The 22,762-nt window shown below is 44.0% G+C and overlaps 1 protein-coding gene across 4 annotated transcripts in view; it reads right to left on the reverse strand.

Annotated features, from left to right (window-relative positions):
* RBM47 (RNA binding motif protein 47) overlaps positions 1–22,762 on the reverse strand; it is an 80,398-nt gene that overhangs the window by 33,984 nt on the left and 23,652 nt on the right. The window contains exons 1-2 of one of the 4 annotated variants that reach the window (XM_061471418.1): positions 11,037–11,075; positions 10,418–10,681 (exon numbers count right to left, since the gene is read on the reverse strand). The exons of 2 other annotated variants lie outside the window; for them this stretch is intronic. The gene's annotated coding sequence lies outside the window, so the exon portion shown is untranslated. Of the gene's footprint in view, positions 1–10,417; positions 10,682–11,036; positions 11,175–22,762 lie in introns of those variants that run through there. One more of the 4 variants, XM_061471422.1, reaches the window with a different exon arrangement.

Below are 22,762 nucleotides of genomic sequence, written 5' to 3' on the forward strand. Positions count from 1 at the left end.
CAGCCTGCCTGCCAACAGTGTCAAATCTATGAAATCACGAAACAACATGAATGGAACACTGTGTTATTATACCCAGCTCATACAGAAAGCATCCCACTGCTAGCAGGTAAATGGGAAAGGTGCTTTTCACAATCAGATTTCAACAAGATGGGTTCATGCTTTGGGGAGGCTGTGCAAAAGAAACAGGCTATTTTTAACAGTCAAACCAAATGCTTGAAGAAATCCTTCTAATAAGTAGCTGTGTTTAAGGGTCTGTTCAACCGGTGAGAAGCTGGCTCATAGATTTTGAATACAAGTAATGTTTTAGCATTGTGACCCAAGCAAGAAACTGGAACACCCTGAGAAACGATCTTGGCAAGGATATATAATGAGTCAGAATGTCGTTTTATCTGATGATGTGTTTTTACATGGTGGGAGCTATTTTAATTGCTGTATAATAGTCTGAGAAGCTGCAAAGGGTTGAATGTTTCCCCTTCAGTACTAGTTCAGTCAACACCAATCATGTTTCTGCTTTGTGTCCCCCTCAGCTAGAAAAATTGCTTTCTCTCCACTGGATCTATCTGGTGATGGACCCGGATAGGGAGCCACCATACACATGCCCTCAGGACAGCTGGGATTGTGAGCTAGTCTTCAGCTCTTCTGCCCTTTGCTGTGCATTTTCCTTACTTCTAGGCCTGGGGAAAGGGTCCCATCTTCCTGGTATTTGTGCTGCTCTTTTACACATGAGCAGCCAGAAAATTAAATGAGAAATAAAGCATGCTAGTGAACCAGAAATAAATCTGTTTGAAAGCTGACTTGAACGGGTGATCCAGACAGTTACATTTGTTCTGGTGATGGTTTTCTTAAAAAAAACAAAAATCCTCCCAGACTCTTTACCTAACCCTACATTTATTTTGTAAAAAAACCCCACCAAAATATTTGACCCCATCCATCTCTTACTGACAGAGATGACAGCAGACTTACACACACTATAGATTAACTACAGGACTAGAAAACGCTACTCTCAAATATTTTTATAAGCAAACAAGAAAACCAGTTGCACAGAAAAATACCACCAATATAATATGCTTATCTGAGGCCTCAAAAAGCTGCCCTTACAGCTAAAAATATCTAACATTTGTAAAGTTGCTTAATTAGAAAAGTAATGTTTTTGTTGTTGTGTCTTTTTTTTGGGGGGGGGGGGGGGGGGGAGGGTGTGGGGGTGTAGTCAGATGAAAGACCTGGAATGGCCAAATGCCAGTTGCCGAGCTATGTGAAATGACTCCTCTCTCAGGAACTGCCAGCATCTCTAATATCAAAACTCCACCTGCAGTGTTGAGTATTGAGCATTAACTGTATTCCAGAGTCAAGTTGGTCAGCCGGATTGAAGAGGAGAAGCAGAGGGAGGTAGCACTCATTGACTTGTTTGCAGATCTGTTTGTCAGATCTTTGCAGATGCCCTCCCTTACACAAACTCACAGATCTTGCATGCTACCAGTCTGAAGGACACAAACCATAGTCATCTTCAGGTTTTTGCTTCCCTTAAGACAGATGTGACTGCTGTCTTAACACAGAAACTAGACTATGAGTTAGCATAACCATTTTTAAAATGACTTGTACTTCACTCACAAAAACATACCATTAAGTAATTTACATAATTACAACTCTGGAAAACCTAAACAAAACAGCGAAAGTCTAAACAGGAAAGTCTAAACAAAACAGCGAAGTCCCTAGAACTGGACTGGACAAGAAGGAAAACAAACAAGAAGACAAAGATCATATCAGGCCATAGCCTGGCATGTTAGCACAACCCTATTCCCAAAACACTGACAAAATGTGACTTCCTAAAACACTGTCAAAATTTGACTTCTTCAAAACAGTCTTTTTTTTCTTCCACACGCATCTCGAGTATATTCAAGCATAAAACCATCAGGCATCAAAGTGCAGCACCATGATAAACTTAAGTGTCAGTTAATAACTTGCCAAAGTAGAGCAATCATGGACTCTGGACAAAGTTTGGTGAGGTTGCTGGAGAGCTACCCAGCACTATTGGAGACCTGCACCATGAAGTGATGTTAGGGGATGTTAACACAGAGACCCTGACCTTCATCAGGTTGGAGTTTAAGAAGGCTACTCGTCTCCATAAAGGAAGAAATGGAAGATTTTTGAGAGTTGCCAGTTTTGCTAGTGTCCATCGACAATTCTAAGAGTTGACTAAGAATGATTATGCATGGTTTTGAGATAATTCCTTCTTGACTTTTTAACCTTGTTCTTCAGTTTTCCATAAAACAAATCTTTAATTAGACTCTGAATGCAGCAAAGTACCTAAGCAAGTGAAAACAGTTTAAATCTCATCTACATTAACACAATTCCAATGTGTTTAAAATGATACATGTGCTGGCTGGGGTGGACGCCATCTGCCTCTCCCAAAATGTAGCCAGAGGTTTCAATAGCCTCCCTGCCACTACAGTTGATGCACAGAAGAGCTTTCACTGTGTTTTCACTCTGCCTTGAAGACACTCCCAAGCAATTCAACAATTTCTCTATTGAAACTTCCTTGTTTAAATGCAAACGAAGAGCAGAGCTGAGCCTACAGTCTTGAATGAACATAAACTGAAATGCCTTCACCGGATTTCATTTCCAAGCCTTTCTTCTTTTCTTCCACAGGGGAGATGTGTCATCATGAAGTTTAAAAGGAAGCTCTCTATATATCTTGTTTCTATTTATAAAAGGTTGCTCACCTTTCTATTTGCCATTTTAAAAACTGACTAGAAAGGCACACATTCTTAACTGAAAAATGCTTAGCTGCAGACATGTACATAACTCCAGTTAGTGAGAGCATCCAGTTAGTATTTGCACCCAGCATCAGCATTAACTCACCAATCATTTATATCAAAATATTCTGTAGCAGAAAAGGAATTACTGCCTAGAGTGAAAAAACTTAGCATATAGAACAGCACCATACTAACCTGCTGTGCATGGCTCGAGTTTTAATGTGGGCTCTCTGTAATTATAGTGCTAGTACAGAATCACAGTGATGGTTTTCACCCTGGCTGATCTCGAAGAAATTCTTCTTTTCAGCCTCATTGGAGAGCTGCACAACACAAGGTGGACTGTGAGGGTCTTTCATGACTTTATTCCAGGGTGAAACCCCACTGGGACTTTGTGAAAGAGGATGGTAGCTGGTGGAGCCTGCCAGATACGTTTCTGTTGGATTTATTGACCATCCGATCTGTTGGAGCGACAGTACGGCCCACCACAAGCAGTCCAGGAGGTTCCTCGATTGTGTGGAAGACAAATTCCTTCTGCAAGTAATGGAGGAGCCGACAAGGAGAGGTGCCATGCTTGACCTCGTGCTCACCAACAGGGAAGGGCTCGTTGGAAATGTGACTCTCCAGGGCAGCCTTGGATGCAGTGATCATGAGATGGTCGAATTTGAGATCCTCAGGACACTGAGAAGAGCGTGCAGCAAGCTCACTGCCCTGGACTTCAAGACAGCAGACTTTGGCCTCTTCAGGAACCTGCTTAGTAAGGTTCCATGGGATTTAACCCTAAAGGGCAGGGGGGCCCAAGACTCTTGGTTAATATTCAAGGATCACCTGCTACAAGCTGAGGAGTGTTGCATCCCACCTAGAAGGAAGTGCAGCAGGAGGGCCAGGAGACCTCCTTGGATGGATAAGGAACTGCTGAGAAAAATTCAAAGGAAAAAAGAGGCTTATAAAAGGTGGAAGCAAGGACAGGCGGCCTGGGAAGAATACAGGGATGTTGTCTGGGAAGCCAGGGACCAGGTTAGGAAAGCTAAGGCCCAGTTAGAATTAAACTTGGCTAGGGATGTTAAGGATAACAGGAAAGGATTCTGTAGGTATGTAGGGAATAAAAAACAGACTAGGGACAACGTAGCCCCCCTCTGAAAACTATCCGGAGAACTGGCTACACAGGATTTGGAGAAGGCTGAGGTTCTGAATGACTTCTTTGCCTCGGTCTTCAATGGCAAAGGCTCTGACCACACCACCCAAGTCTTGAAAGGCAGATGCAGGGACTGTAAGAATGAAGACCTTGGGCCCACTGTAGGAGAGGAACTGGTTCAAGACCATCTTAAGAACCTGAAGGTACACAAGTGCATGGGACCTGATGAAATCCATCTGCGGGTCCTGAAGGAGCTGGCAAATGAAGTTGCTAAGCCACTGGCCATCATATTTGAAAAACCATGGTAGTCAGGTGAAGTTCCCGATGACCGGAAAAAAGGAAATATAACCCCCATTTTCAAGAAGGGGAAAATGGATGACCTGGGGAATTACAGACCAGTCAGTCTCACCTCTGTGCCTGGCAAAATCTTGGAGCAGGTTCTCCTGGAAGGCATGCTAAGGCACATGAAAAACAGCAAAATGCTTGGTGACAGCCAGCATGGCTTCACTAAGGGGAAATCCTGCCTGACCAATTTGGTGGCCTTCTATGATGGGGCTACGGAACTGATGGACAGGGGTAGAGCAGTTGATGTCATCTACCTGGACTTGTGCAAAGCGTTCAACACTGTAGCGCATGACATCCTTGTCCCTAAATTGGAGAGATACCAATTTGATAGGTGGGCCACTCAGTGGATAAAGAACTGGCTGGATGGCTGCATGCAAAGAATTGTGGTCAATGGCTCAATGTCCGGCTGGAGACCAGTAATGAGTGGTGTCCCTCAGAGATCGGTGTTGGGACTGGTCTTGTTCAACATCTTTATCTCTGACATGGACAGTGGGATTGAGTGCACCCTCAGCAAGTTTGCCGATGACACCAAGCTGTGTGGTTCAGTTGATACGCTGGAGGGAAGGAATGCCATCCAGAGGGACCTTGACACGCTTGTGAGATGGGCTGATGCCAACCACATGAAGTTTAACCATGCCAAGTGCACGGTCCTCCACCTGGGTCGGAGCAATCCCAGGCACAGCTACAGATTGGGCAGAGAAGAGATTCAGAGCAGCCCTGTGGAGAAGGACTTGTGGGTGTCGGTTGATGAGACAATGAACATGAGCCGGCAGTGTGTGCTTGCAGTCCAGAAAGCCAACTGTATCCTGGGCTGCATCAAAAGGAGTGTGACCAGCAGGTCAAAGGAGGTGATCCTGCCCCTCTACTCTGCTCTTGTGAGACCTCACTTGGAGTATTGTGTGCAGTTCTGGTGTCCTCAACATAAAAAGGACATGGAACTGTTGGAACAAGTCCAGAGAAGGGCCACAAGGATGATCAGGGGACTGGAGCACCTCCCGTATGAAGACAGGCTGAGGGAGTTGGGGCTGTTCAGCCTGGAGAAGAGAAGGCTGCATAGAGACCTCATAGCCCACCCCCATTTTATGCACTTTCCACAGAGAGCTCTGGAATTGATGGTGCTCATCTGCGAGATGTTTGATGTCTCACGCTACTACCTACAGTACTGGTTTTGCTGCCACTGTGATTACGCCTGTGCTTACGGCATTGCAGTTTCAAACAATGTCCCTCTTGCTAAGAGATTCCCACCTGACTGTTGATGCCAAGCTAAGCTTTGTGCTTCAATACTGACTTGCAAGGCATTTCAAGTAAAAATGAGGTTGTACTACTTCAAGTAACCTCCACTGTATCCACTCCCTGCCAAAGGTACCGATGGTACTCAACACCAAGCCTAACAATCTTTCCGTGCAGTAATCCTAGGCACTCTTTCTACATTTTCATGCAGATATGGTGCCTGAAGAGACTTGCAGAGGTCCATAGGCATCAGTGTTTTTGCCTGGAACTCCATTCAGAGCTCTCCTTGCCATTATGTCTGTTTAATGGCCTGGGCAGTCATAGCCCTGTCAGATAAAGCATTTACTCATAAGCATTATCTGATGAAGCCCCTTCAATATGCAATACATAATGGCAATGTAGCTCCCAAGGATAACATTAGTAGGAATAAATACAATACCAGATAGAGAACGGTTTGCAGAAGCAACATTTTAGCTATCAGTTCCACTGATTAACACCAATGGACCGAGTAGTCACATTAAATTCAACCTGAAGCTGCCTACCCATGAATTTTCTATTGTCAGATCCTTAGTTTCAGCTTTATTTTTAAAGTTGTCTGCCCACACAGAGCTGTGATGTTAGCATCTCTGGGAGCCATTCAAGTGGAAGACCTCCATGATAGAGTGACTGCCCTGAGTATTGCTTGAGGGAAGCATTAACGAAAGTGCCATAAGCCAGGTTAGAAAAAGCTGTTTCTATGCATTACAGAATGTTTACACAGCCATTTTCCCTTTAAAGCACCCCTGATTTTTCAGGTGCAAGTGTTCAGTTCAGCTTAGCATAATCCCAGATGACAGTCTGTCTAGGAAACTGCCCAGAGGAAAGATCCAAGCATTTTTTCTTGAGGACCACTGAAAAATTACATCACTGCTATAGTGCCACAGTGTTTGTCTGCTAATATATTTGCAGGAGGTAGGAAGGACTGGAATAATGACTGTTTGTCTGCAGCTTTTCAGAAAGGAAAACATGTAGTAGTGCAAAATGTGACTTCCTTCACCCAATACTCAGAAGGGTTTTGTTTGAACAATGTGGTTTTGGTTTTAGTCATATACTCTGGATACAAGAAAGGCAATCTGATGACCTCTCAAGCTTGATTCCTTCCAAATATGAAGGTTAAATGGCACTGCAACTTTTGCTCACTGTCTTTTGTTTCTCATTCTCATGGCCAGGGAGAGTCAGGGAAGAAGACCACATGACTCAGGATACTGTAGAATGGGAAACATATCTTCCTTTAGTCAGCCATTAGAAAAAGTGATCTCCTAAAATTATGGGTTATTATTTCTATTTTTGCCTTCCAGTGTGTAAGCAAATACTGTTTGATACTGACAGCTGTTGTTAAACTTTGGAAGTAAAGGGACCCAGCACCGGGGAGGGGAGGGCAGGCTGCCATTCATTTGGATATGTATGTTTAATCGTCAGCTATATAATGCACTCTGATCTGTGTGACACCTGACTTCTGATGAGATGAAAGTTCTGAAAGTTATTACTGAAAGCAACAAATTGCATAAAGAAATATTCTAATCGAAAGTACACCTTGCAAAGAACTAAAAACTAAATCAAGATCTAAGCATTTGTTTCTCATTGACATCACTGGGAACTGCATATACATGCATCCAGCAGAAAATAATTTTGGCAATTAAAATAATTAAAGTTACTTCATTTTGCAAAAATTATGTTTCATATTCAGCTGCAATTTACAGGTTAACGCTTTGCGTTATTTTAACAAAATTGAAAAGCTGGGAATTCAATGCATCGCTACAACTTATGCTGAGCTGGAAATGAGCAAGGGTAAGTTTACTTGCCTCTAATCACTGTCCTTTAAGGCTTGCATTTTACCTGATCATTTCATTCACTGCAACAGAAAGAGGAAAACCAGCCTATTGTCACATAAATATGTGCAGCTGGCTCTGAAAAGGTAAATAATTTCCCTCAGAAAACTCTTATAATAGACCCAGTGAAATTCATACTTCTGCCTTAAGGAAATAAACTACTTAAATGCTAATGTTTCACATTTAAATATTTTAAATTGCTTCCAAAGTAACACAAAGGTCGTGTGGGTGTTTTACAACTGGACAGCTACAGAAAATATTTTCCAATATTCAGAAGGAAAAGCAGGGAGCTTCATCTTCATAGAAGGAATGAGACTGCCAGAGACCACACGGCCATTTGCTCTTCTGTCTCAATCCCAAAGCACCTGCAATGGCCTTATTCAAGTGCTGTGTCAGGGATAAAAAATAGTATCTGTGGAAGTCTCCACTCAGGGTATGGTCTTGAACAAAGAGGTCCAGCACAGCAGACCCCAAGCAACCAATGTGATCCAGGTGATTTGCTGTCTTTGCAAAGGGGGAGTCAAGGAAAGTGATTGCAACATCTCACCAGTGGTGTGATGGCTGCTACACAAACAAGTACAATAAACAAATGAAAGCTGCTGGAACAAGTGCTTGAGTTCATGAGGTCACTGAGCTCACAGCCTGGATGCTCCTCATGGCACCTTCTCAGTGACAGCCCTGTCCCCTCCTGCAGAGAGAGGGGACCCAGGCTACTCCTGCCTCTGCAAGGGCACTGCTCAGCATGCAGGGCCCGGTGCACATGACCAAGCTGGGAACTCCTCTGGCACTATCTGGGGGGAAGACAGCAGAGTTTTGCCATGCCCTTGTTATTCTTCTGCAATCCTGGCTGTGTGAGTTGGTTGTGGTGGGGTTTTTTTTGGCAGGGTTTCTCTTTTCTTGCCATTCAAATATTCGGCCATCCAAATATCTCTATTAAGAGAATCACGCCCTTCCAAAGTACTTGAAGAGATTATTCCCATTTTAATATATCCCTTTAATATGGTCATTTGTGGTTCAAATATAAATTGGAATTTTGGAAGATTTGTAGGATCCGAGATATTTTATTTTGCATAGGTCTAGCAGTAATGCCTATTTTACAGGGACTGCCTTTCAAGGTGAAGGAAGACTTCTTTTTAACTAGTGACTCTCTAACCAGCCCTGGCTAGGCATTATTCTTGGTCTTTTCCACCTTCTATATACAGAAAAAGATTTTGCAGAGCAGACTGCCCTCGTGATCCCTGTGCAGCCCTGGTCCTTTCAGCATATGTACACAGGTTTAACCAACTGAAACTTGGTAAACAGCTGTGCTGGAAATCAAGTGCATGGAATGAAACCTGCTGGTTTTTTTTTAGCATGTAATCGTATGTTATTATTTAGTGAAACAATTTAACTTGCCCATAATTTACAGATATTTACAACCCCCTTGCCCTGAAATCTGTCTATCTGACACTGTTAATGACTCGTTGATTCATAGACAGAAAGGGGATGGCATTGAAAGAAGTCCTCCATAGTGCAAACAGGATTCAAAAGACTGAGCAGATTTTGTCAACAGTCCTACTTCTTCAATTTAAGCTACATAATCTGCCTCATAGTCACCAACTAGAGCCTTATCTTTGTATGAAAGCAGACAAGATAACATTGTCACCACTGTCTTTCATTTTAGATATTTATTTTTTAAAATTCAGGCCCTATGAGCTCCGAGATAAGATTTGACCTCTTTAGTTACTGCAAAAGAAACTTCTACATCAGTCTAACATACTGCTAAATACTGGAACCACCATTCGTGGGAGCGGAGGGTAAGAATTACACATCAGACACGACACATATGAAAATCACAGGTTTTAGTCATGGTCATACTCTACGTCTGTGAATACTGAAACTATGGTGCAGCTTTTACCAAAATGTCTCTTGAATCATATTTCAGTCCTTTAAAGCAGACACTTGTGGGGATCTAGTCGCTTTGCTCTCCCGTATTTTTTTTTCCCTGCGCTTTGTTCTAGGACTTCTAGTACTGCTAAGAACTGAAACTGCACTTACAGTACTTTTCATAAAGTAAAAGTGTTGCCACACTTCAGTAACGCCTAACACCACTGAGCGTTTACTAAGCATAAATAGCATGTCATGTACAAGCCCAGTTAGCAAACACATCAAGAAAATCTCTGCCACATCAGGGAGGATTGAAGCGAGCAGGAAGCACAGCTAGGAATCAACACTGACAAAATGGAAGCCACAAATTAGGAAAAAATCCCCTTCTTACTTTTATTTTGCACACAAAACATACTGTAAGTAGATTGTGAATACTGACTACGTATCAATCACTTCACACAGAGCCCTCTTCAGTATTACTTGGCAGTTATTTGGGATGTAAAGGTCATTTCTGGGGGGGTCACCATATGTAATAAAGACACATCCATACCAGCAAAGCACACACAGAGGATGGCTTCTGCATGAATGAGTGAGCTTTCATCATCTGGTAGAAAGATTCAGTCACTGAGCAAACTTAAAATTCCAATAATTATTTGAATCTATTCAGCTTCACATCTCTTAGCAGCATATGCATACCAGGAACTTCAATCCTGGTATTTTTTCTGTGTCTATTGTCTTGGAACATGGAAAAAGTCTTGAAAAAATTAGTCACTTAGCCTATTTTTGCAGAGCTCGTTCAAAAATCAGCGAGTATTTTTCAGCATGAGTCACTACCCACATCCCTGTTGCAATAACTGGGTTATGCATTCCCACTAGAAACTCTGACTCCTGTTCCTTCTCTTCAGTTAGAAGATGAGCAGAAGCCAGCTGGTTTGAGTTTTATTAGAAAACCATGAAGTGTTCAAATGCAACTGTGCATTAATTCTGTTGGTTTGCTTGAAGATACAACAAAACCAAAACAACCAGCCAATCAAGCATGGGTTAATCAACCCCTGCTTTAGATGAACCATCCAGTCAACTACAGTTGATGCAAGAAAACCGCAAAATAGCAATGCTAGCCCTTCTTCCAACTTCTAGGGAGAAAACCTTTGGCAAACCTTAGAAACAAGCACCATTGCCCTTCTGCCTCTCACAGCTGGGAAGACTGAAGTGGAAATCGGTACCTGGGGAGAAGCCGGCGTGCTCCTGTGGGTGCTGGGTCCCGCTGCCTGCCTCTCTGGGCAGCTCAGCAGCTCTGTCGCCTATGCTGCTCGCTTGGGTCAATGTTTCACCAGGCTGTTTAACCCGCTGTCCCACCCTCCCTGCAAACACCCCGTGGCGGAAGGCAGAGTCTGGGCCACAGGTGCAGAGACAGTGCCAAAAACGTTTCTCCTCTTCTACCCACCCTGCCCTCCACAGGGAAAACCAGGCACATACAAAAGGGAAACCTGCGATGGCGGGGACATAGGGAAAGCATACAACCAAGGGGGAAAAAAAGTACATAAATGTGCTATTAATAGATAATTTGTGGGAGGAAAGTCATGATAACCTTTCTCTGTATTGTTCTAAGGATGCATGCAAGCCAAGGCGTGCCTGGCTGAAAGCTGAGAGGGAATGCTTAATTTACGGGAGCACATAAATCTCCAAATAAATCTTTGTCATAAGAGAGCAGTCATCCAAATCACAGCTAAAACTTCAAAATGGCAACAAAAAGACCTGAAACCGCATGATAAAATAATGCAAAGGGAGCCTAAACACAAAGACGGGGAAAAGAAATGACAGAGGCAATCTGCAGCATTTTACCTTGCAGGTAGACACTCTGCTCCTGCCTCTTGGCTTCTTGGCAGTGCCTCAGAGTTAAAGCTCTACCTGCACTAACTGGAGGCTTCCCATTCCCGGAAAGTTAACAATCACAAGCAGAGGGCAGCCGAAACGGGCTGGCAGCTGAATGCAGCACTGACAAGGTGCCGCTGCCGCTCCCTGAGGACAAGAGGACAGTTGCTGAGCTTGGGAAGGGCTTGGAGGCTGGGACTCAGTGGCGGCTCCCAACCTTGGAGGCCCTTTCTGGACCTGGGACACAGATGTACAATCGCGGAGGAGCAACGGGAAAATCTAGGCAAGCCGGCAGGGGCCAATGCATAGACAGCCCTGTGGCAACAGCCTGCGCTGCATGTCCAGTTCACACACGAGCCTGCTCAGCTCTCCAAGGCGCCACCGTTTGCTGTGGGTGTTTTCAGCTGTGTTGTTCCCTCCTGCTGATCTCCATTTTCCTCTCCTTTTCCCTGGAAAAGGAGAGGCAGAAGAGGAATCTCCCGCAGATTTGGTATTTAAGGCCACTATGGTGGCTGCCCGTGACTCCCTGGTAGGACAGGCCATTGACACCAGCAGAGAAGGCATATGGACTTCCCTGCAGCTGCTAGATATAATCCCACTGCTGTAGGACAACATGCAAGACTTGGTAATGCATTTTGCATAAGACTTTAATTCCCAGCCATCAGCTGGAATGCCCTCTAGATAAAAAACCTTCTCAGCTGCTTTACAGCATCTGCTTCAACCTGTGAGCAAGAGTGATGTGATGAATGCACAATGGAGGAAGAGACCCAGCTTCTGCCAGCTTCTCAGGCTTGTAGCAGGACACTTGCCACATCATGTTACCTTCTCGGTCCTTGCTGATCCCCCAGCTGTAAGTGGAAATAACAACCTGCTATTCCACAGAGCTGCTTGGAGTCTCAGCTGTGGCTATCACCTTTGAGACCCCCAGGCAGAAAGAACAGTCTTATCTGAAAGAGCTTATCTGCACTTAAGACCCTGCCTAACCAGCTCACAGGAGCAGGAGTTGCTCCTAGCAGTCTTGCTCCACCTGGTATTGAGAGCTGCTCCCAGAGGGGTGCATTAGGTGGGCAAGAGGGGAGGTGCACCCATCCTGTTTCCCCCTCCTGCTTGGATAAGGACTCCACTAAAGATCTTTCAGATCTTCCCAGCAAAACCTGGGTTGAAGAGACTGTGTTTCTGTGAAAAGGTCTGCTTTTGGCAACTTGGTGTTTCCTGGTCACAGAAGAGTTTAAACAGAAGACTCTGGAGGAGCGCTGCCCACTCATCTGGATCAGATCAAGATTTTTACCACTGTTGTGTTTCATGTCATGACAGTGCTGGTCTGGTCTTTGGCAAGGTTGGAAACTGAGGCTGCAGTGGTGAGATTTGGAAGTAGAAGAGAGGCACACTGGTACTTGAGTTATGAAGCCAGTTCAGATTTAGTTTGCCTGGCAGCATACACAAGGTCACTGGCTATTACGGGAAGGTTGTACAAACACTCACTTTTCCACGGTGCTAATATTTGTGCAAGCATATTAGCCTGGTACAGGCATAAGAGAGTCAAACCATAGCATTGACCCACTGAGACCAAAGGACTGCAAGGAAACTCAGTTATCCGTCAAAACTGCTGTAGCTACCACAGAAAAATGATGGCTCTACTATGGTACAGCTAAAGTTGTATCATGTCACCTTGGACAAATAGAACAGTGGAAAATTTGATGGGACCTCCCACTAAATACGTCCTTGTAGATAAGCTGATACAATACAACAGAAACCAAACTTTTTTTTTTTATATTGTTATTTCTTTTATATTGTTGCACAAGGAATAAGAAAAAAAATCTTCTTTATAATACCTCTGCACAGCTAACACCTTGTGAAAACTCAGTCTTTCATTCACACAAGCTTGTGAAACCTTCTTCTGGTTTTCAGAGATTAACCTCTAAATGAAAATCATCCAAAAAAAAATGACCTATACCTTTCTTTCTTGTAAGAAAGTGATAGCTCTTTATAGGACTTCATAGGATGCTACGTATGAAAACACACTGTGAACATGAACAACTGGATTAAGTACCACTGTGAAGCATTTCCCTGAAGTATTGATGCCTTTGGCTCTTCAGCAGGCCAGGATAGGCTAAGATAAAGTTATTCCCCAAAGGTCACACAGCAAGACAGTACCATATCCACAGTCAGCTCTGCAAGTATCATTGCCCATGTCCCTGAAATGAGCGTGGTCAGCTTCTGGCCAAACTGAATTTAACATGCTTCTCCTTATTTTCCTGTCTCAGAGATGAGGTTTTCACAGCTGAGGGCTCGGAGAGAGGCAGATACTTCTCAGGAGGCCAAGTCTGCCCCTGTGTCACCTGGTCCAAAGTTCCCCACACCACACATTCACAGATAACCAGGGGTTGGGTTTCTGATTAACACACTGCTGATAGGAGGGACTGTGACCCAGGGGAACTTGTGTTTCAGTCTCTTCTCAGTGCACAACCTTTGTCACAGAGCACAGGTTTCAAGGGCAATGTAACACTTGTGTATTTACTTACTACAAACGGAGGAGGTGCTGGGTTGTATAGCACACAGACCATAAAGTCAAACATTAATTTAGTACAGACACTGTATAACTTCAGACTGGCTTGGTAGCAAGTAAAGTAAAAGATATGGATATTAAAAGTGAAAAAGCACCTAAGATTTGTGCGCGCAAAGGCACTTTCAATGAAACACCGATTTACTTACAAAGTGTTAGCAGCCTTAACACCACATAGGTCAAACAACGAAACTAAAACATTGGGGTCAGGTAACAGAAGGGTAAATTTCTGTGAACCTCAAGTGGGTTTTAATTGTGTCCAGTTCTCTTTCAACAGATGCATTTGTGTTTCACCCTGAATGGCAACACTCGCTGTGGGAAACAGTACAGATCCAGAGGGGCTTCTGCAGAGGCTTTGAAAACTTTGTATTCCCAGTAAAGAACTGAGCACATGGTGCTGTCAGGAATATGTTCAGACCCATCCCTAAGAAGTGTGTTGAAACTACTTCCCCAGGAAATACTGGTACGGCACCTGGTACGCCCCCTCCTCTGGAGCAGAAAGCTTAGCAACCACCTGCTGCAAAAGAAACAGGTGGGAGGGGAAAAATAATCACTGTGAGCTGTAGATGATCTTTATCGTACAGAGATTTGAAGTGTGACTTAAGAGAGCCCTTCAGCAGTGGCCTGAAGATGGCACACATGAGGACATGTCTCCAGCTGTGGGCTTGGCTGGCTGGGCTCGCAGAAACCACTCCTGGCCATGCCAGCGGTGCAAGGGCTACAGCCCTGCCAAACCTACTCATCCCATTGGTCCATGATTTAGGATCTTGTACTGAGCTTTCAAAGCAAAATTCCCTGTAGATCATCATCTATTGCAAAATGAGTCTTCAGCAGTGAACAGGCAAAGTGCTCCTCTGGGTCACAAAAGAAAAGAGATAGCAAACGAACTATTTACAATAAGCTTCTGCTAGCTGATCCCAGAGCTGTATGGCTGGCGGTTTCACTGGGTAGAGTTTTAGTCAGCACTATTCCCTTGGAGGGACCAGGCCTTGAAAAATACACAAGATACATAGGAAAACTTGCTCACAATTCACAGGGAAACTGAATGTTGATGGGAAGTATTTGCAGGGAGTTTCTATAGAGCTGATTCATTAAATACTTGGCGAGCAAATAATAGGCAATGCTGGTACAAAATCCTAGCCAGGCTAGAAAACTCCCCTAAAAAAAAGGCTTTGTTCAAAATACAAACCACCCCATCACACCTTTCTTGTTCACTCCCTTACTTTTTTTTTTAATTTATTTTTTTAAAGAAAGAAAAAATACAGTATTCCAGAACCTTCTCATCCAAAGGTTTCAGGGAGAACTGCTTTTTTTACTTTATCTGTGTTTTGTATGGCCACACTACTCCAGCAATTCAGCAACTTCACACTGCAGACAAGTATTTCAAAATATTCCCCTCTTCATAGCTGTTGAACCACTTTTACATGTATCCCTGCATTGCACGATGCCACCCACAGCCACTCTTAGGAAAGGATCATGTTGGAAACACGATTTTTTAAAATCACAGATGTGCTTTCCCCATGGGTTTGATTTTAGTCAAAAGCCCCTCAGGCAAGCTGCTTCTCAGATTTCCCTGATGGGATAGTTACTGACTAGGGAGAATCTCAGGCTCAGGCATCAATGGTGCTGGTATAGTCTGGACCCTCACTGGGCAATCAGGGGTCTGCGTAGTTTGGGTACTTAGGCAATGTCCCCATTGTGTCCCTAGTCCCTTGTCTCTGCCTGCGCAGACCAGGAACAGAGGAACAAATGGGCAGGTTGGCAATGATCTGGGAGGGGAGATGTCCTCAGGAGCACTGATGGCATCAGGAGTACCTGTCAGTAACACATCTGCTCTGGACTACTTTCAGGATGGCACTGGTTGCACAGAGCAGTGTCTGGAGTGCATTGGTGTGTAGGTAGCATGACAGAAACATACTCTGGCAAAGCTGGACAGCTTTTCAGTACAGTGGAGAATTACTTCTTCTTCAGGGGGAAAAACATGCATTAAGCTGCATTTCTAGAAGAGCCCACCTCTCACTTTAGGCACCACAATAAGCCTGCACAGAAAACAGCCATTACCTGGGCACAGGTGTTACAAGAGTAGCAACAAAGCAGAAAGAGTTTATCAATCACCCCACTTCCCAGGGAGGCTGGTGTGGCAGCTGCTATCTTTCAGACCGTGCTCAAGCACTGCAATGCTTGACCTGCAGTGCATGGGCAGGGTCCTCCTGGAGTCCCTCTCAGTGGGTGCCATGTGCCACACAGATGTGCTGCCAGACACAAAGGACAAGTAGAAAATGTACTGGAACAACGTATTTATTATTTTCTGTGACTGTTGCTTGCTTAACTTTCAAAAATTAACCAATCCTAGTGTCAGTATAGTGGTTTTACTCATTTTTTCCTTTAAAGGGGTATATGACTAGGAAGGGAAATTTTAATTAGTTGGTTAACTAGACTTATTATGTATATGATTTAAAAAATTATAAGCCATAGTTTGTTATATGATATTTTTTTCTCCCTGTAGTTCATTTAAGATAAGGAGAAATTGTTTATTTTATACTGGAGAGTACTTAAATAAACATTAATGGGCTATGATTTCCAGATAATGCCTATATCTATTTATCTCTCTATCTTTCTATAAAGACACATTAAGTTTTGAAATGCTTTGGAAGTTCTGACTGTGTATGTGGAGCTGTAAAAAGTGGGGTTTAACACTGGAACTGAAACTAGCCTGTAGCCATTTAGCAGTGAGCAGTCTTCCTAACACCGTCCTTAGCAACTTATGTTAAACTGGGCAAATATTTGCCATTTAATCCAGTACCTAACATTTGATGACATGAAACATCTTCATCAGACTCCACAAGTGCAGCTAGTTACTTTGAATAGATCCCAGGAGATAAGTATTTATATAATTTCTATTTTAAAATAATACTTAAGAAAATAGTACATATGGAGATTTTATAGCTGAATGGAAAAGCTGGGGCTGAATCAGCCTTTCCAGCAGATACTGCCAAGTAGATGAATGAAATTCTTGTTCTTATTTGCTTTGCTCAGAATCTTAGGAGGTATTGATGCGGATCTCTGTGACACCAGCTCCTGAAGACTGTACTAAAATATCTTGAAGCTATTATTTATTGCTTAATTACCTCCATGCAACCAAAACCACCCCTCACACAGATGCCTTTTATAGCACCTCCACCTCATCATTTGCAGATGAGTGGGATGAAGGTCTGATCCACACACAGTGGGCCTCTTGCTTTGTGGTCTTCCTATCAACTGCCCATGAGAGGTGTTTAGCTGCCTCTTGCTCCTCCCTTTTTGGATAACCCCAAGGCAGAGGGAGGCTTCCTGAAACAGAAACAGCTTGAAAAGAATACAGTGCCTAGAAGTAGCAGTGTGGCTAAAACATAGCTGGAGCTACATGGGCAACCACAAAAACAGGAAGAATACTGATGGTGCTTAGAAAGGAGTCAGGGACTTGATAATGGTCTTCAAGGGAGTTAATGGAGAATCACAGAAATTAACAGGCATGGTTCAGGAGGAAGAGGAGTTGTGAAGTGCTTACAGGGCAGGTGATGGATGGAAAGGAGGGTGGGGTACAGCTGGAAGGCATCTTGGGTGTGGAAGAGATGGGAGGAAATGCATAATTTCTAGAGGGAAATTAAAAATAGGATGGGGTAACCCAGCTGCTGGGGTGGGGTAAGGTGTTTTGGAGGGACAACTGATAAGACATAGTAATGCTTGTGAGAAGGGAGAAAATGACAGTTGAACTGGAAAGAGGAAGCAGTAAATACAGGATTTGCAGACAATGGCTGTAAAGAAATGCATATGAGTCAGGTAAAACAATAGTGTACTGGAAGAACATAACCAAGAGAACAGCTAAACCCTGGGTGAAGGAAGAATTGGTGGATCATCTGCCTTCAACCACTGTACTAGGTGCTTGAAGCCATATCGGAACAAAGGTGAAAGAAACGCAGTACACCTAGGGAGAGAAGATGAAAAAGCCAGAGGTGACAGCACAACAGAGCACAGCAACAGAGAACCAGGCAAGTTAGGGCCAAAATTACTTGTGTGGTGGAGCTGGTCATGGGGCAGCTGGCGAGATGCAAACCATCCAAAAGGAACTGATGGAAAAACCAACGTGATGAGAGCTCAGAGATTTAAAGATCAGCTGGGGGGCATTTCTGTGACCAGAATAACTCATGAAGTGAAGCAGAGCGGTGAGGCTGAGGAGGTAAAAAACTAACAGGCATGTGGGACATTGAATGGCAGCCTCTGCTGAGAAAAGAGGGACCCCCAGAATGGCTGGAGGGAGCCTGAAGTGCAAAATCTGAGAAAGAAGAAAACGAGCAGGATGTCTGCAGGTGGTTGACCAGGAGGAGGAAAGAAACGCATTGCTGTGTGCAAGCTGAAGGGGCCTGAGGACACAGCAGTCCCTTGGTGGCAAACAGCAGTGCAGAGTCAAAGGCAGCGATGTTGCTGATGGGCACAGGCAGCAGCCGAGGTAGCAGGGAGGGCTGGGAGAGAGAGGACCAGGTACTGTCAGGGTGAAAGGAGTGGGCACTGCAGGAGTAACGGTTCAGAGAGAAAAATGTAACAATGAACCCTTTTGCTGTTTATAATAAAAATAGCCCCAAGCAGATTTATTAAAAACTTATTAAAAACCTTCACATAGAAGGGGCCCAGGAGAACCAGAAATATCCTCTCTACAGCAGCTACATCACATGTGCAAACAAAATATGTTGCTAAACTTGTTTTTTCCCTAGGTAAGGACTAAAACTAGATATCATTTACTCCTATCCACACACAACCAGTCATGCTTTATGCTTGTTCAGTTCCCATCTATTGTATGAAAGCTGGAGAACGGAGTAACGGAATGTTCTGTACCAGAAAGCTGCAGCATTTAGGCAGTAGATCAGTTTCCCAGGGTAGTTTTATGGTATTTCTATTTTTTTTTAGATCTTCAATTAACACTCACGGTGGATTTGCTTCTCCATGCAAAGGAATGATTTAAGAGGGGGTATCTGTAATGCCTACTCAGACAAGCAAGCACATTGATGCATTTTCTGAGATCAGTGGAGAATTGATCTGCAATCCAGCTGTCCTGAGGATTGCAGTACTGCTAGTGGGAAAATCCCAATTCAAACTCCCAATTTATAAAATCCATCTTACTCCTACATATGTTTTTAGAATTCAAAAGCCTTTCGCTGGATTCTGGAAAATTCACATTGTAATCTTTCAATGTAGGCAGATACCGTATTTTGAAAGTTGACCCTGCTCTGCTCAATACTAGGAAATCAGCAGCTGCTGGATAAATGTGTTTCAGTGAAAAAAAAGTGATATTTCTAAGCTCAGAGGCAGATATCTGTTGGTGGCTGGGTCTCAATCCTGCTTAGCTGCAGACTACAATTCAGAGGCTTGGACTTGATTTATGTTAAAACTGGAATTACACAGTCTGTTCTCACTAACCTTTGCACAAGATGGAGGGACTCTCAGGACCAGCTTGTTCTTGCAAGACTTCTGCTTAAAACAAAACCTTTCTGAGGACAGCAGCTTGCATTTGAGTTGAGCTGCATCTGCACTAGAGCCAAGTCTTAGAATCATTGAATCATAGAATGATTTGGGCTTGGCAGTGACCTTTAAAGGTCACCTTGTTCAACCCCTCCTGCAGTCACCAGGGACATCTCCAACTAGATTAGGTTGCTCAGAGCCCTGTCCAACCTGACCTTGAATGTTTCCAGGGATGGGACATCTATTGCTACTCTGGGCAACCTGTTCCAGTGTCTCTAGCACTCTCATAAAAGATCACTTCCTCGTATGCAGTCTGAATCTACCCTCCTCATCACAGAGTATTCCTTCATTATGCCCAATCTAAATCTACCTTCTTTCACCTTAAAGCCATTAGTCCTTGTCCTGTCCTAACAGGCCCTGATAACAAGTCCCTCCCCATCTTTCTCATAAACCCCATTTAGGTACTGAAAGGCCGCAATAAGGCCTTCCCAGAGCTTTCTCTTCAGGCTGAACAAGCCCAACTCTCTCAGCCTTTCCTCACAGGAGAGGTGTTCCAGCCCTCTGATCATTTCAGTGGCCCTCCTCTGGACCCATTCTGACAGGTCCATGTCTTTCCTGCACTGAGGAATCCAGAGCTGGATGCAGTGCTCCAGGCGGTGTCTCATGAGAGTGGAGTAGAGAGGCAGGATCACCTCCTTCGACCTGCTGGTCACGCTCCTTCTGGTGCAGCCCAGGATACAGTTGGCTTTCTGGGCTGCGAGTGCACATTGCTGGATCACCTTCAGTTTTGAATCCACCAGTACCCTGAAGTCCTTCCCCACTGGGCTGCTTTCCCCATCCTTTTTTGGGTTGCCCTGACCCATGTGCAGCAGAACCTTGCATTTGGCTTTGTTGAGTCTTATGAGGTTCATATGGGTCCACTTCTCCAGCTTGTCCAGGTTCCCCTGAGCGGCATCCCATCCCTCACGCATCTGAACCACACCTCTCAGATTGGTGTCATCTGCAGATTTGCTGAGGGAGCACGCTTGGACTTTGTGGATTCAAAATAGTCCCCTAAGCAGTGAAGATTTAAACACCTGAAATTATTTCATTAATAATTTCATTATTTCAAACACGAGGGAATAGAGGTATAGAACTGTTGTTCTGAAATAACACACATTCAGAGGCCTAAATGGATGTTACAGACCATTGTGAAGAGTAATGACAAATCAGATTTTAATGATTACTAAGACTCCAAGCATCACCAGATTATGAGAAAGGTCTTAAAAGATGCCTTAGGAAAGATTTCTAGGCAGCAGTCTAACAGTCACCCAATCACCAATTTATCACCATCAAAATATCAAATTCTGAACCCAAACAAACAATTAGCATCCTGGCAATGTTGCCCAGTGTGAGATTGGTATTGCAGACACAAACATGCAAATATGAACACAGGGTTTTTTCATGATTGATTGTGTTTTTTCTTTTGCAACTTACCACCTGATTCCAAACCCAAATTTTATTGGTATTTTGGAATAATCCTGAAGTATTGAGCAGTGATAGTCAGTATTTCATATCACAGTTATGTACTTGTGAGGTTTTAAATGCTCTTAATGGCTTACACTTGCTTAGTCTTTCCCTGGAAGGAATTCCATCTCACTTGTATTTTCTCATAGTATTTTCACCTCCTCTGATACACAGTCAGCTCTGAAGAGGAGCACTGAGACAATTAAAGTTAGAAATTTCAAAGAATATTTGGTTTCATGGAAGTTATTGTAAGCAATTTGAGCGATAGAATGCATTTATCTGATTTCATGCATTAACCAGCTACTCATTAAAAACGTAGGAATGGCTGTGCCTGGGGAATTGAACATCTTGGCCACTTCTAAAGGTTTTCTTCTGTCATGGTTTAAACCCAGCCAGACAGCTTGTTCACTCACTTCCCCCCCTTCTTGCCCTCCCCCTACTCCCAGAGGGACAGAGAAGAGAATCTAAAAGAACGCAACTCCCACGGGTTGAGATAAGAACAGTTTAGTAACTAAGGTATAACACAGATCACTACTGCTACCACCAATAATAACAATGATAAAGGAAATAACAAGGGAAGAGAATACAACATCTCACCACCAGCCGACTGATAACTCGCCCCCCCCCGCCCAACCAAGCACTGTCTCCCAGCCCTTCCTGCTAACTCCCAGTTACCTCCTGGGCATGATGTGCTGTGATATGGAATACCTCTTTGGCTAGCTTGGGTCAGGTGTCCTGTCTCGGCTTCCCCTCCTCCCTGGCAGAGCATGAGGCTCAGAAAGTCCTTGGCCAAACCAAAACATCATTGTTATCAGCTCTGTTCCCAGGCTGAAAGTCAAAACACTGCACTGCACCAGCTACCAAGGAGGAGAAACATGACTGCTACTGCTGAACCCAGGACATTATCCACCCCTTTTTCCATACCATTCACGTCATGCTCAGATCCCACGTTTTCAATATACCATGACTCTTATCTTAGTGCATAGACCAGTCCCTATAAAGCTGCTGAATCCAAACACTGTCCCCAAGAGTCCAGCAGCAAGCACCATTCATCCTAGAAAAAGTCAGACAGCTCTCACACATTTAATTACTAAAATAAAAAAAAGTATCTAGATCCTTTAATCCATTAAAGAGTGTTTCCATACCCTCACCGATTGCCTGGGTAGGCAGTAGGGACACATGACTGTCTGAAAATGAGAAGCTATGAAGTACAAGAACAGGTCCAACACAATAAAGAGCAATGTCTCTGCTGTATTTGGTTTGGGGCCAGGCAAGGCTGCGTCTGCAAACTTCCTATTTGCCACTTATATTTGCTTCACTGAAAATAATAAATCATCTCCTGCTAGACACTAGGTCTGTCTAGGCCAAGGTGAGAAGTGCTATTGTAGTGTCTTTCGCAGACACTGTGGCATGCAGCCGGTGAGAGCCTGCCCTACCAGCCTACACCACCTCCAACCAGCCTCATTCCCCCCTGCAAGCTCATTTCTGGGCTGGGGCACTGGTTCAAGCACCAGGACAGTCTCCTGCAGTCCTCCCCCACCATGGTATTCACTTCCAGCGTGGCCAGGAGGATGCCGGCAGAGCAGCCGGCAGATGGGGAGTCCCACACTGCCCCGGCTTTGTTGAGCAGTAACCCCAGAACATTTAGGGGAAAGGTGATGTGTTTCTTCATGCCAGGCTTCCCTCGGGAATGAGGGCAATGGCATGTTGGAACAACGTCACTCCTAGATACAGACAAGTGAGGGCAACTTAGCCAATCTAAATAAACAAATAGAAGCACAGAGGGAGGAAAAAATGCACCTTTTGGATTTGATGCTATTCTTCACATGCGCATTTGACACTTAGATGCTATTACAATAGATGCTGCGGTTCGGTCACTGATTGAATTCCAGTTACTGAGCCCATTTCTAGTTCTTGGCTGATGTCACTTTATTGATATGTTGAATACAATTTCATTTGCTTGAGGTTAAATAAATCATCAGTGTGAATCAACATTTTCTTATGGTCCTAAGACCACAGAAAGCATGCACCAGGCTGAGTCACGATGAATATAAGCCTGCGGGATCACACCATGTATAAGCCTGAAATTCCAGGCTATGAACCAGTCTGTGGACTGTGGACTGCAGAGCCTGCA

This window comes from Pezoporus flaviventris, unplaced genomic scaffold (genome assembly GCF_033815535.1).
Source record: "Pezoporus flaviventris isolate CSIRO_AGI_PZ_B2104156 unplaced genomic scaffold, CSIRO_AGI_Pfla_v1 ptg000002l, whole genome shotgun sequence".
In the NCBI taxonomy this organism is placed as follows: Eukaryota; Metazoa; Chordata; class Aves; order Psittaciformes; family Psittacidae; genus Pezoporus; species Pezoporus flaviventris.